General features: G+C 44.8%; 1 protein-coding gene across 2 annotated transcripts in view; it reads right to left on the reverse strand.

The window, feature by feature from the left end:
* The window catches only part of TNR (tenascin R), a 368,751-nt gene that overhangs the window by 159,441 nt on the left and 196,726 nt on the right, over positions 1-12,584 (reverse strand). The window contains exon 2 of one of the 2 annotated variants that reach the window (XM_083621542.1): positions 1,967-2,067. The exons of the other annotated variant lie outside the window; for it this stretch is intronic. The gene's annotated coding sequence lies outside the window, so the exon portion shown is untranslated. The remainder of the gene's footprint in view (positions 1-1,966; positions 2,068-12,584) is intronic. 2 annotated transcript variants of the gene reach the window in all.

Raw genomic sequence — 12,584 nt, forward strand, 5'->3', positions numbered from 1 at the left:
TGTTTTCACCTCGGTCAAAAGCTGTGTGGTTCTGCCCCAGATTCTGGTGAGGATGGAATTCTGATGCACTCCTAAAGATAACTAGCCTAACTGAGGAAAACCAACATAGGCTATACTTTGATCTACATAAATGACATTTCCCCCCTCCCAGAGCTAAGAGAATTACACATGAATATTGGTGGCTTGGGGTGTTTGAGTAACAACACAATTACCGTTTATATCACATATTTGAAGTTTCAAAATACTTCTTATCTCGGTCAGCCCTGGAAGCAGAATAAAATTAGCTACGTATTGCAACGGAAAGGGGGAATGGAAGTTGAGAGGATAGTGCCTGTCTGCTGAGTCTATGGTTGACATGAGATTCGAAGTGGGCCCACACGGCTTGTTCTCTTAGACATGGTCCTCAAACCAGCTCAGCACCATTAACTGCTCACAGAGAAAGCATAGCCACCCCTCGGCTCTTCAGCACTTTGCCACCTTACTTTACTTGTTGCTGATGCCCCCAAATCAAATTTCTATCTGGCTTAGAATGCAAGCAGGACTAAAATTGTGGATGCCAGGTGGAACCATGCACATGCCTCACACACACAAAGCTACGGCCTGGGACAAATGCACCTTTTGCCCCATGAACACGGCCGGTTCTCTAACATAACTGCGCAAATGTCTCTACTCCTTGGAAACCTCTTTATGTGATAAATTAAACCAAAGTTTCTCTGGAGACCATAAAGCAAGGGGAGGAGGGAATGTTTAAAAGAGGAAAGCATACCAGCAAAATAACTCATTCTTAGAAGAGTTTTGCACAGGCTCAGCTGTTTATCATACCCACAGCAGGCACCTCACAAAGGAGAAAAAGAAATATAGAACATCTGGAAACCTCTGAAATTAAAAGGAAGCCCAAGTTTGTGTCTCCTTCCACCAAGCAAAGAGTTATGGTGAGTACTGTAGGGACATGGCTGTGTTTTATGATAGGCTTTTGAAGCCCTGGAAATGTTCAGTTAGGTTAGTAAATAATTCAAAAAATGATTTGTGCCAGCCCATCAGAGATCACATAATGCAGGAGTAGAGCATGCATTCCCCGGCATGAGTGAGCACAGTAATATGCTTTTATTGCCAGTCACGTAATAACCCACGTCCTTAGGTACCTTATTAAAAACAACATTGTTAGCGCTGTAGCTTCCTCATGTCAGCCATGTTGGGCCTTCTATTCTGTGCTTATGCCTTGTGAAATCCAACACTGGCATTAGGGGGTGGCACCTGTGGGCAGCAGCTGGGGCCCCAGAGCCCTGGGAGGGGGTCCCACTACCCCCCTGGACTGCCACTGCTTGCTTGCTCACCTGCCTGCCCATGTCCTTGGGTGAGGAGATGACCAGCAAAGTAGACACTGCGGCTTCTTATTCGGACCCAATTGTTCCCTGGCGTCTGAAAGTGGCACGGCCTGAAGCTGGGATCTAATGCATGCTCACCTTTAACTCCAGTCCTTCCCATTCTCTGCATGGCCAGCTCTTCTTTATACTGGTTTGGCGGGAAAGGAGAAGCACACTGGGTATATAAAACTAGCCCTGCACAACTTGTGACCCCCCTTTGAACTAAATGCAACCCACACGTCACACATTGCAGCCTTTAGAGGTGCTTGCCCTACATTTGGTTGGCAAGCTGAATTTGGTGGGTCTCAAGCTGCACACGCTTTAGCTAACTGCAACACCAAGGAAAGGCGATGGAGCCCACATGCGGGGGGGGGGGGGGCTCCACAACAGACTGGGATCCAAGAACCTAAAGGGGACAAAAGCCCCGACATTAAAAAGATGGAATATCCTCCAGGAGGTTTAATGAAAGGCAGCAGGGATTGTGGGGAGAATGGAATTCCCTTCTCTGTGGACTTTGAGCTTCTCCCAGAACTAAAGAGACAAGTCGCTACACACTGAATGATGGGAGGAAAGGGGTGGGGAGAATCAAGAAGGCCCAGTACCTGCTGAAACAGGCTGTTTGATGTTCACCTCTGTGACTCGTTCCTTGATTCAGTTCCCCAAAGCAAGCAGCCTCTTTATCAAGTCAACACTCCAAAGCCGCCTAGAGAGAGAGCAAAGAGAAAAGGAAGAGATTAAATCTTCTCATTCAAAGGGGGGAACAAACTTTATATTTTGGGAGAGGAGGTTGCTCTTTTTTAAAAAAACAACAACCAGTCTACTAAGCTGAAAGAATGTTCAAAACTGCCAACCTTTTCTTCCACACATTGGAAGTACAAATGGCACCTTTTCATGTCTGAATTTACTCCCCGACACTTGTCCATTGTCAGTGGGGTGTATGGGGTGTTAAGATATGAACTTAGGATACCCCAGTGTCAAATTTGGGAACTGGAGAGCTATCAGGTTGCAATAAATGTGTTATTTTTGGCTATTAAACCAGGGTCTCAACAAATGTGGGTTAGATGTTCTCTTCTGAACCTGACCCTGGGATCTAAGATGCAGAAATTTACCTTGTATTTCACCACCAGGGAAGTACAGATAAATCAGCCAGAGTAGCAAGGAAGTATATTGAACAATGATAGGCCTGAGCAGGTCATGTGGTATTGTTGACCCTTATAAAAGTTTTCAAGTTAGGCATGCTCACCAGGTTGAGCAAAGTTGGAGGCTGCTATGCTGTGCCCTGTGATAGGCTGCATTTCCCCCTGCCCTTTTGCAACGAACTTGATTCTATCTGCTACACCCAACCCACTAGAGTGGTCTTTGCCAATCTGATATACATGTTTTGGACCACCTCTCCCATCAGACTAAGCTAGCAGTGCTGTTGGTGCCTGGAAAGCTGCATCAGGCTGGCAAAGACTGCACTAGAGTTTCTGAAGGCTTCCTAAGGCCTGGCACCTGTGATGGGGGCAAAGACTGGGAGTGCAGGGATGATGCCTGACAGGTTAGGGGGGTGGCCTTGATAGGGCAGAGCCTGGGTCTACTCGTGTGTGGAAGAGGGAGAGGGAGCAGCACCCTGTGAATCAGGTTTCACAGTTTGTGGTGGGCAAGAAGCTGGATCCCATGGACAAAATGCAGCATCAGTAGCAAATGTTCAGTCCATTTGCACACATCATTTTACAAAAGTCAGGTCAGATGGTACTATTCAGGTACTATTGTACAAACCAGTCAGGTCAGATGTGTTTTAATTTGTTGGAAGCCACCCAGAGTGGCTGGGGAAACCCAGCCAGATGAGTGGGGTATAAACAACAACAATTGCTACTACTGCTACTACTACTATATGTGTATTTCATATTTCTTTGGAATGGTGGCAGGAGGCCACCACCCCGGAGCTCCCCTGACCTTGCCACTGCCACATAGCCCAGTCCTGATAAATGCAGAGATGCTACAACCCTACACACCTTGAGTCACTGCTGGAAGCATCCAGGGAGGCCAAAGAGCCTCAGGGCGGAGTCTGATCAGCTTAGGTATGGACCTGAAAGTTCTCAAGCCAAACAGAAAATAGCTTGCATCCTTGCATCTGGCTCCTCCACCTGAATATTTTCTGCTTCCTTGATGACTTGGAGAAGATAAGAGTCCAAAACTGAAACCTCAGATCAGTGCCTGAAGCCTGCTAGCCCCATCATCTCATTTTTAGACAGTGGGCAACTGAGCCTTTACAGAACTTCAGTATGAAAAACACTCCCTCTTTATTTAAAAAAAAGGCTGCTGAGGTTTTTGCATATACAACCATAAGCCACAAGCAGGAGGGTAGCCAGCTACCAGCCACCAGCGAGAGGAGAGCAAGAGTCTTCTCCTCTGCTGGTCAGCCTTATCCTGCGGGGAAGCACTTGAGCCTCACTGTACTGGCAGAGGAATCCCCTATTTTCCTTCAGAGTCCTGGAGTCACCCTGCTTGTTCTGCCAGCAAAGTTCACCCAGTGTGGACTCAGACCATCACGTTCCAGTTCCCACGGCTGCCACCCAACGTGAATCTCCATTGGCTACAGCAGCAGAAGCCTCATGGGCAGCAGCTGAAAAATCCCAAGGACAGAGAGATGGTTGCATTTTGCTATAATTCTGCTGTTGTTGGCGACTGCCTTGTACATCACTTGTCAGAAGGACAGACCACAAGTTTAGCTTAATAATTTATAAAGTATAGTTCTGGTGTAGGTATTCCTATTAGATCAGGGTTCTCCTATATAATGGATGTGTATGTGTATTTTAATAAACTGAATAGAGTGAAAGGTTATGAGTCATTGGATGGGTGTGTGTGGGTGTGTGGGGGTGTATGACCGTAATAGTGTTTAGCTTTGTTTTTTTAGTTGCTATTCTGCTAATATTGTTTTACAGATCATAAATGCCTTGCCTTCTTGATTTGTTATGCTTGGAGACAATTTAGTCGTGCCTCCACAGCAGTGACGAGAGGAGGAATGACCCCTGGGAGGAGCGCAAAAAGAAGAAATGCAATGGTATACCAGCACAACTGGACACCTTCATCTGCCCCAGCTGCAACAAAACATGTCTCTCCCACTTCAGTCTCTGCTGCCACAGCAGGTGCTGTAACTCTCCAACGTTTTGACTTCACCCGTGAAGGCACACTCTTCCATTGTCTCCCGAGACAGGTGGATGCCAACCAAACCATATCATATGATTTACACTGTAATTGCAATGTATAGCTTACTTTTTAGTTGTTGGTTTGTTAATACAGTAGTGTTTTATAGATTGTAACTGTTTGTTAATTATATTATTTATGCTGTACTTGTGATGTTCTATTGTGTTGTTGTTATTTACTGTTTGTAAGCCACTTTTGGATTCTTTTGAATGGAAAGCAGAGTAGAAATCCATCCATCAGGTAGGTTGGCATAAACCTACCATCTTCTATTACAGAACCATCTTCTATTATACGCTACATTTTTTACCTGCAAGTTTCCTACATACATAGCAGACAACCGGCTCTTGCAGAAGCAGGTTGTATTTGATATCACACTCCTGCACAAGCACAGAAATAGAAAGGGATCTGTTACACATCTATTCAGATAATTGCTTCACGCCCGGGTCTCAGAGGAATTGGCAAACACTAAAGGATGAGAAACCAGACAATGCTCTTGTAAGGGAGGCAAATGTTATTAGCTGCATTTCTCAGCCACGGGGATTTGAAAGCAGGGAGAAAGAAAAACAGCCCAATTCAAGAGAGGGGATGGCCCACTGGCCCAGTCCACCACCACAATGCTATTGTTGGCTGGTAGAGCGAAGGCCATTTACTCCAATCACCAGGGACAGCCTCCATTTCCCAGGACTTGTCTCTGCTATCCTAATTTGAATCTGACAGATAGGAATCACGGGAGCATTAGTGCATTTCCAGCTCAGCTCTAGCCACGTAAGCAGAGGGACTTTTCAAGGCCACTGCAGATTTCAGCCCAAACTTAGCGTAGGCTTGAGCTGATTGTGAACTGGGGAGGGGAAAGACCGTAGCAGCTGTGCTAATGCTTACAGCTTTTAATCACACCAGAGTTGGGGGGGGGGGGAATCAGCTGCTCCTACTCAACTGTAAGATACAGTGGTACCTCAGGTTACATACGCTTCAGGTTACAGACTCCGCTAACCCAGAAATAGTGCTTCAGGTTAAGAACTTTGCTTCAGGATGAGAACAGAAATCGTGCTCCGGCGGCAGCCGGAGGCCCCATTAGCTAAAGTGGTCTTCAGGTTAAGAACAGTTTCAGGTTAAGAATGGACCTCCAGAACGAATTAAGTACTTAACCTGAGGTACCACTGTATTGGAAGTCACTGGATTACAAGTCTACCATTTTGGAAAGGTGCTGAAATTGAAGGGAGGAGAAGGAAAACTCCCAAAGAGAAAAACACCACGTGGAGAAGCAAAAAGCCTTATAACGCAGGAAGCCAAAGGTGCTTACATACTTTCCTGAGTCGTTTCACTAACTGACCAAAGATATTAGCTATTGCAGCTGAACGGACTCTGTAGTTCCCACCAAGGAGCAGAGAAGACAGCGCTATCACAAGTGCAGTGGGGAAAACTGGGAAGTGGAACTAACCCCAGACGCTTAGGCAATCCAAGCACTTCTTAGCTAATACCTGACATGATGCTATAAGCTTAATAACTTTATGGTCATGGCATCCACCCCCTTCAACCCCCACCTCCCAAATCCTGAGATTGGAATTGACTATCCAAGGTGCAATACATCCTGAAGAGTCTAACAGGTGAGTGTTTACTCAGCGGTAAGTCCCACCAGAGTCAATGAGGCTTACTCCTAAGTAGGGATGGGGAGAGATTTGATTCAGTTCATATTTGAATCCAAATCTACCAAATCAACACTTTCTGAAATAATTTGAGAACTTCAGAAGTTGCACTTATCCATATTTTGCGGTGCAGTTCTCCAGTCCAACAATGTCTACAGGAATGGATAAATTTGTGGAAGGTGTGCATTAAAATGAACATATTAATGGAAGAATAAAATCCATTATATTAGAGCTTGCTTTCAAAAATATGCCCATTAGTCAAAACTGCATTTTAAAAACTGGATTGTGAAAAATTTGCACTAAATTGCTGCTGAAAGGTGGAGAACTGAATTTAAAATTGAAAGAATGAGAAACCAAGAGAACCAAAATCAAAGACCCTCCCATCTCTACTCCTAAGTAAGTGGGTATAAGGATTGCAGGCAAAACGCAGAGCTCTGCAAGAAGTCTGAGGTGGCTTTCAGTTGACTCCCTTCCTTCGGAACAGAAGCAATTTTCCCCTTCTGGTGGGAGTCTCATTTATGCCTCAGTTCAAGTGTATTTTGAAATCAGAGATACTTGAAAGGTGACAGAATATAAAGTGCCTGGTGTCAACAACGATGCATGCCATTGTACAATTGTTCTCTGATGCTTATTTTCTGAACTGATGTAGGTCTATGGCATCTATTTAGTTGCTGTGCACTGTTTATAGATTTTATTAAATGATTAATTCAATACCCCAAGCTATCACAACTTCTCATGTTTTTGCAGCATTCTTATCTGGAATCTTTGGTGGGTGCTTTGGTGCATTTTTAGATATTGATATTTGTCTGCTTTCTTCAGTTAATGGATTCTGTAATGTAACAAAGACACCTTGATAGCATTTGGGTTGCTTAGACTGTTAATGTAATTCAGGTGTTGTTTGCTAATTCCATCTTTTTCACACTGAATTAATTTATTTGCCATTTTGATTTTTATTCGGATCACATCTGTGCATAAATATTTTGCGAACTGAAAGCCAAATTCCTTTTGTGTGGACAAAATAATGTCTTCTGGTGTGGGCCATGATCAAGCCAAAACATGGGCATGTTTGAGCATTTTGAGGTAGTGATGGGTAAATTCCCCCTGGCTCATGCTGGGTTGCCTCTGAAATTAGCCAAGCTAAATTAAGGAATTAGTTCAGGTTATTTTGAAGCCCACTTGTATTTGTGCCCCTTGGTTATGCAAGAAAGAAGCAAACAAACACCTGGCTCACTGCCACTTTCCCAAGTCCCTCCCTTTCCTTTACAATCCTGCATACTGTCCTGTCCTGGTGGTCTGGTGCTGGTGGTAAAAAAAAAGGGGGGGGGTAAAGGATCCCTGACAGTTAAGTCCAATCGTGAACGACTCTGGGGTTGCGGCGCTCATCTCACTTTACTGGCCGAGGGAGCTGACGTTTGTCCGCAGACAGTTTTTCCAGGTCATGTGGCCAGCATGATTAAGCCGCTTCTGGCGAAACCAGAGCAGCACATGGAAACGCCGTTTACCTTCCCGCCGGAGCGGTACCTATTTATCTACTTGCACTTTGACGTGCTTTTGAACTGCTAGGTTGGCAGGATCAGGGACTGAGCAACAGGAGCTCACCCTGTTGTGGGGATTCGAACCGCCAACCTTCTGATCAGCAAGCCCAAGAGGCTCATTGCTTTAGATCACAGCACCACCCACTGGTGGTAGCTGCAAGCTATTGGGGAAGGCAAGGGGAGGAAGTCTCTTCCTTCTCTCCTCTCCCCTGGTTAAGTCAGAAATGGTCCCTGAGGAAACCATTTCCCAAGGCCAGTGTAGTGCCAGTGTCCATGTGAAAGAAGAGATTTCCCAAGGGCTCTTTATGGCTTTATGGCCTGATGTTCTGCTATGCATGGGGTGGCAAAGTAGAAAGAGGCCTCCATGCTGTATTCTTGCCACTGCTGTGCAGTGACTAAATTGGGTTTAAAGGAGTAGGGAGAGGAATTGGGGCAGTATGTGGGTGAGATGTCTCAGGCAGCAGGGTCTCAAGGAGAATGCCCATTTAACCCAGACCAAAGTCCTAGCTGGAGAGAAACACCAAAGGCATAATCCTTGTTTCATAGTATTATGGACCCCCTGAAACTTGCACCATGAAGCCCAGAAGTATAAGTTTGATGACCTAACAATTTTGAGGCTATTGTGGTTGCCAGACCTCAGTGCCTGACCTTAAGTATCCTCATTCTCAGATAAACTTCAGGGTGAGGGGCCAGAATCAAGGGAGAGGGGCTATTTTCTGTTTGGCTCGAGATTCACTCTGCCCCATGCCATGTCTAATCTGAGGCAACAGGAGGGGTGACCTTGGGTAATTTTCTGTAATATGGCACCCAGTGTGAAGCCAAAAATTGGTGCCCCCTCAGTTATGGATCTTCTCAATTTTGGGAACTGCCAACATTGCCCTAAATTCTACGTTGGCAAAAGGTGCAGCTAGCCTCTACACCTCACTAGTCTAGCACTATGTGGTGCTTCCTAGGTGCCAATTTAGGTGCCAATCCTACAGGCTCAGCAGCAAGCTCCCAGGCCCCAGCTTCTGATTCTCAGGTTTGCATCTCAAGAGACCCACTGATCTTAGGAGGCATGGGAAGGTGGGGCAGGAAGACATAATGGGTATATAATGTCACAAGAAGATTAGAATGGTCTTCTTGTTGAATCAGAACAATACACAGAATATAATCCTGGTGGATACTGCTCCTAGCTGTTGTTTTAAAAGTGCAGCTTTAAAAGGGCCTCTTTCAGTGCCATCTGCTTTGTTAACCTGGCAGGTACTTTCTTCTGTATCCTCTCCCAGTAGATGATTTCCATTATACACAGGTGTCTACAAATTAGAAATAATTCATTACTTTCCAGTGAGGAGTTTAAATGGGCTTCATGAACTCCGTAGAGTTACCTCCCATTATCTGTCTCTGCAGACCTGCAGGGCTGCTGTGTGTAATCTGTCTGCAGCCCAGTTTGCGGCTCCTAACGCCTGTCTCTGCCCCCCTTTTGTCTCTCAGCTCCCCAGAGAAAAGAGCCCTTTGGCAAAATCTCTGCCACACAGCCTTCTCAAGCTCCTGGCTCTTGCACGGATCAGAAACCAGTTTTATGAGCTCCGGTTCTCTCTTGCATTAAAAAGGCCTCTGGTGTAAAGTGGTTACAAGACTGCAAAATGTGAAATGCCACATTGAGAAAGGGAAGACCTCAGAGAGCACTTAAATGCAGTTTAATTACATTCGTTCTACACCAGTCAGGGGGGCAATTTACCATCCAAAGTCATATGCTTTGCTCAGAAAAACAAAACCAAGCACAAGCATTGCCCCCGCTCACGGCTGATCTTTCCTGAGGATGTGAACTGCCTATGCGCTAATAGCTGTTTATCATACAATTTCAGATGCTCAGCATAAAGTGACAGAATAGAGGATGCATATTTTGATCATCACATTGGTATCCTGCCCTTCCTCCAAACCTGTGAGATAGCCTTAAAAATGGTACCTTGCCCAGCGTTATCCTCTGAGCTTCATGGCTGAGAAGAGTATTCTGAAATTAGGTCTTCCCTGTCCAAGTCCAACACTTAATCCACGGCAGTCATGTTCAGACCCATTTTCAGAGACCATGGATTCAGTCCTACCCTTCAGTCCTCCCCAATACCAAGAATAGGAGGCGTGACAACTGTCATTTGGGTGAAACCAGGCTACAACAGATGTAAGAGGTTTGGCACAGGCATTGGGTAGACTCCACCCCTTCCTGCCCGCCTGCCAGAAGAACTTACATTTGGGGTCAACTGGAAATGAGGGCACCCCTGACCTACATCAAGGAGTAACTCCCCCACTGGATTGCACCTGGGGAGTGCTGTCTGGGGCACCCAGACAGAAGCATCTTCCCTGGATCCCTTTAATGGCATACCCCATTTCAGATGGGCCAGGTAGAGGCTACAACCTCCCCTCCGTCCAAGACGATGCTTATCCAGTGATGCAATGGCATCTACCAGGAAGGGGGAGAGGACTTCTGCACTGAATACCCTGATATCAGAAATCAGAAAATACAAATTTTATTGTTGAAATACATTAATATAGTAAGCCTTTTCCTTATGTGGGGCTTATGCTCTAGGGATTGCACCTAAAGCCAAAATTGTGTATAGTCAAAACACATTGGGTGCAAAGAAAGGTGGGATAGCCAAGGCCTTTTTCCTCAGACAACAGCCTCCTTTTGAATTGTTCTTTTTTTTTTGCCAAGCATGCAAAGCTGAATGCACACTAGTTAAATGTGTGTAAGTTGCGGACTTACGGAATAAATAATATCAGTGGTGTTATTTGCTCATTTTCAGGAAAATGTTTTATTTTGCACAATATAAAAGTTGCAAGGATGTGTGGATAATGGAGGAGGAAGGTTGATGCAGGACCTGTAGGACAGTATTTTTCTGGGCTTTTTAGTTTAAAAAAAACTTGGCGAAAATGGGTTACATGTGTTCACTGAAACAACAATGGCATACTCTCCACATTTTCCAAGGATGGTCCTGGAATTACAGAAGCTGTCCCGGTTTCTGATTTGATCCCAGAATATCCCACTTTTCCTTTTTCCTCCCTTCCATGTCTCAGGGAACAATTAAACGTGGTGGGTGGGTGTGTAGGTTCAAAAACAGAGTCCTGTTTTTACTGAAAATAAAATTTCTGCACCAAATGAAGGAAATGGTGAAGCTGGCCTATGGTGCCCTTCCTATAATTTTGAAGGAAAATGTCACCAATCCACTATAAGTTCTTTGATTGCAATGCTTCAGCAGTTTTTTTAGAAAACACGTGGAATGTTTATTCGTTTATTGTAAATGGAGCCTTACACTGTCTACTGAGAAGTAAGTCCCACTGTTTTCAATGGAGCTTACTCCCAGGTAACTGTGTAAAGACTATGCAGCCTTACACTGCAATCCTAAGCATTTTTACTCAGAACTAAGTCCCACTGGGTTCAATAGGATTTACTCTCTGGTATGTTCCCGATCAATCCCACAGTTTCCATTATTGTTATTGTTATTTTTGTTATTGTTATATCCTGCCTTTTCCCCTGACAGGGACTCAAGGCAGCTTACAGCTAAAATTTTATTTCATTCCGTTTATCTGTTGAAGGTGCTGTACATGATCTCTTCTCTTGCACATTTTTTTTTACAACAATCCTATGGGGTAGGTTAGACTGGAGGGTTGTAATTGGCTCGATGTGACAGGTGTATATGTTTATACGATGAATATATGTGCGGCAAGATCAAACGCGGGAGACGCTTCCTGATGTAGAATATAATGTTCCTATTTTCATCAGAGAAATGTGGGAGGATGTGCAACAGACAGACACAGGGCACAACTGAATAAATTTGATGGGTCTGAAGGGTGGACTAAGCATGACGTGGCAGCCATATTTGTTGTTCTTGCAGCTGCTCTGATCACAACCAACGTGGACGAGCGTGTGAAGGGCAATTACATTTTGCTATAAAAATGTGCCTTGGTGAGGGGAGCCCTTTCCTTAACTCCTTGTCCTCTGTTGCCTCAGGTCATCTCCTCCCAGCTTGACTCTGTTCCTAGAAGCAAGCCAAGCCAAGGTGAAAAGACTTGAGTTGATGATGGAAGAAAGAAACATAAGGGGGTGGGGGTGGAGGAGCTTCAGGCTTCTGCAACCCTCACTTATGAACACCTTTTGTTGTAAACATTAAATCCCACTGCCTACTTATGTGGCAATGAGGCAGACACAAGAATAGTTTGGCCCTCAGACAGAAGTCATGGGTAACTTTCTGGACTGTTCTTCTTCCAGTGCCAGAGTCTGAGAATTCCTGCTGTACTGTAGGCAGCAAGGTGGGCTTCCGGGGTTACCATCCAGGCACGGATCAGGCCCATTTCTCTTTGGCTCCAGGGGTCTTCAACAGGAGTGGGCTTCCAGGCCATTGCCAGGCCCCACCCCCAACTCTTTGGTTTTTGTACTGATTTATGGCTCTGTGTGTAGATTTTTGCATTATGAGACATTCCTCCCGCCTCTGTGTTGGATTTATGAGTAGAGGCAGTGTTTGGAAATGGTTTCCTGTAGGAATTAATTCATTTTTAATCAGCTGAGCATAATGATTTGAAATAAATGATCTTCCTGAACTGAGGTTAATCAGCTCTGAATGGGCCTTTTCCATTATGTTATTTAGAGAGGGTATATTATAGAAATACTGTTATAGGCCTTATTTAATCATCTGTTTGTTTCACTGTGTACACAGTTTTTAATGGACTGCTCAAGATTTAATGCGAGGAAGCTTTATTTTTATTATTTGTAGGGGATTTAGTGCTGACAAAAGGTGCAGGATTGATAGCACCAAAGGCAGAAACAATCTATTTCTTTGTATTTTGCACTACCCTTAGCATACCAAGCTAACAGAGCCATG

This window comes from Podarcis filfolensis (assembly GCF_964270895.1).
Source record: "Podarcis filfolensis genome assembly, chromosome: 6".
Lineage (NCBI taxonomy): Eukaryota > Metazoa > Chordata > Lepidosauria > Squamata > Lacertidae > Podarcis > Podarcis filfolensis.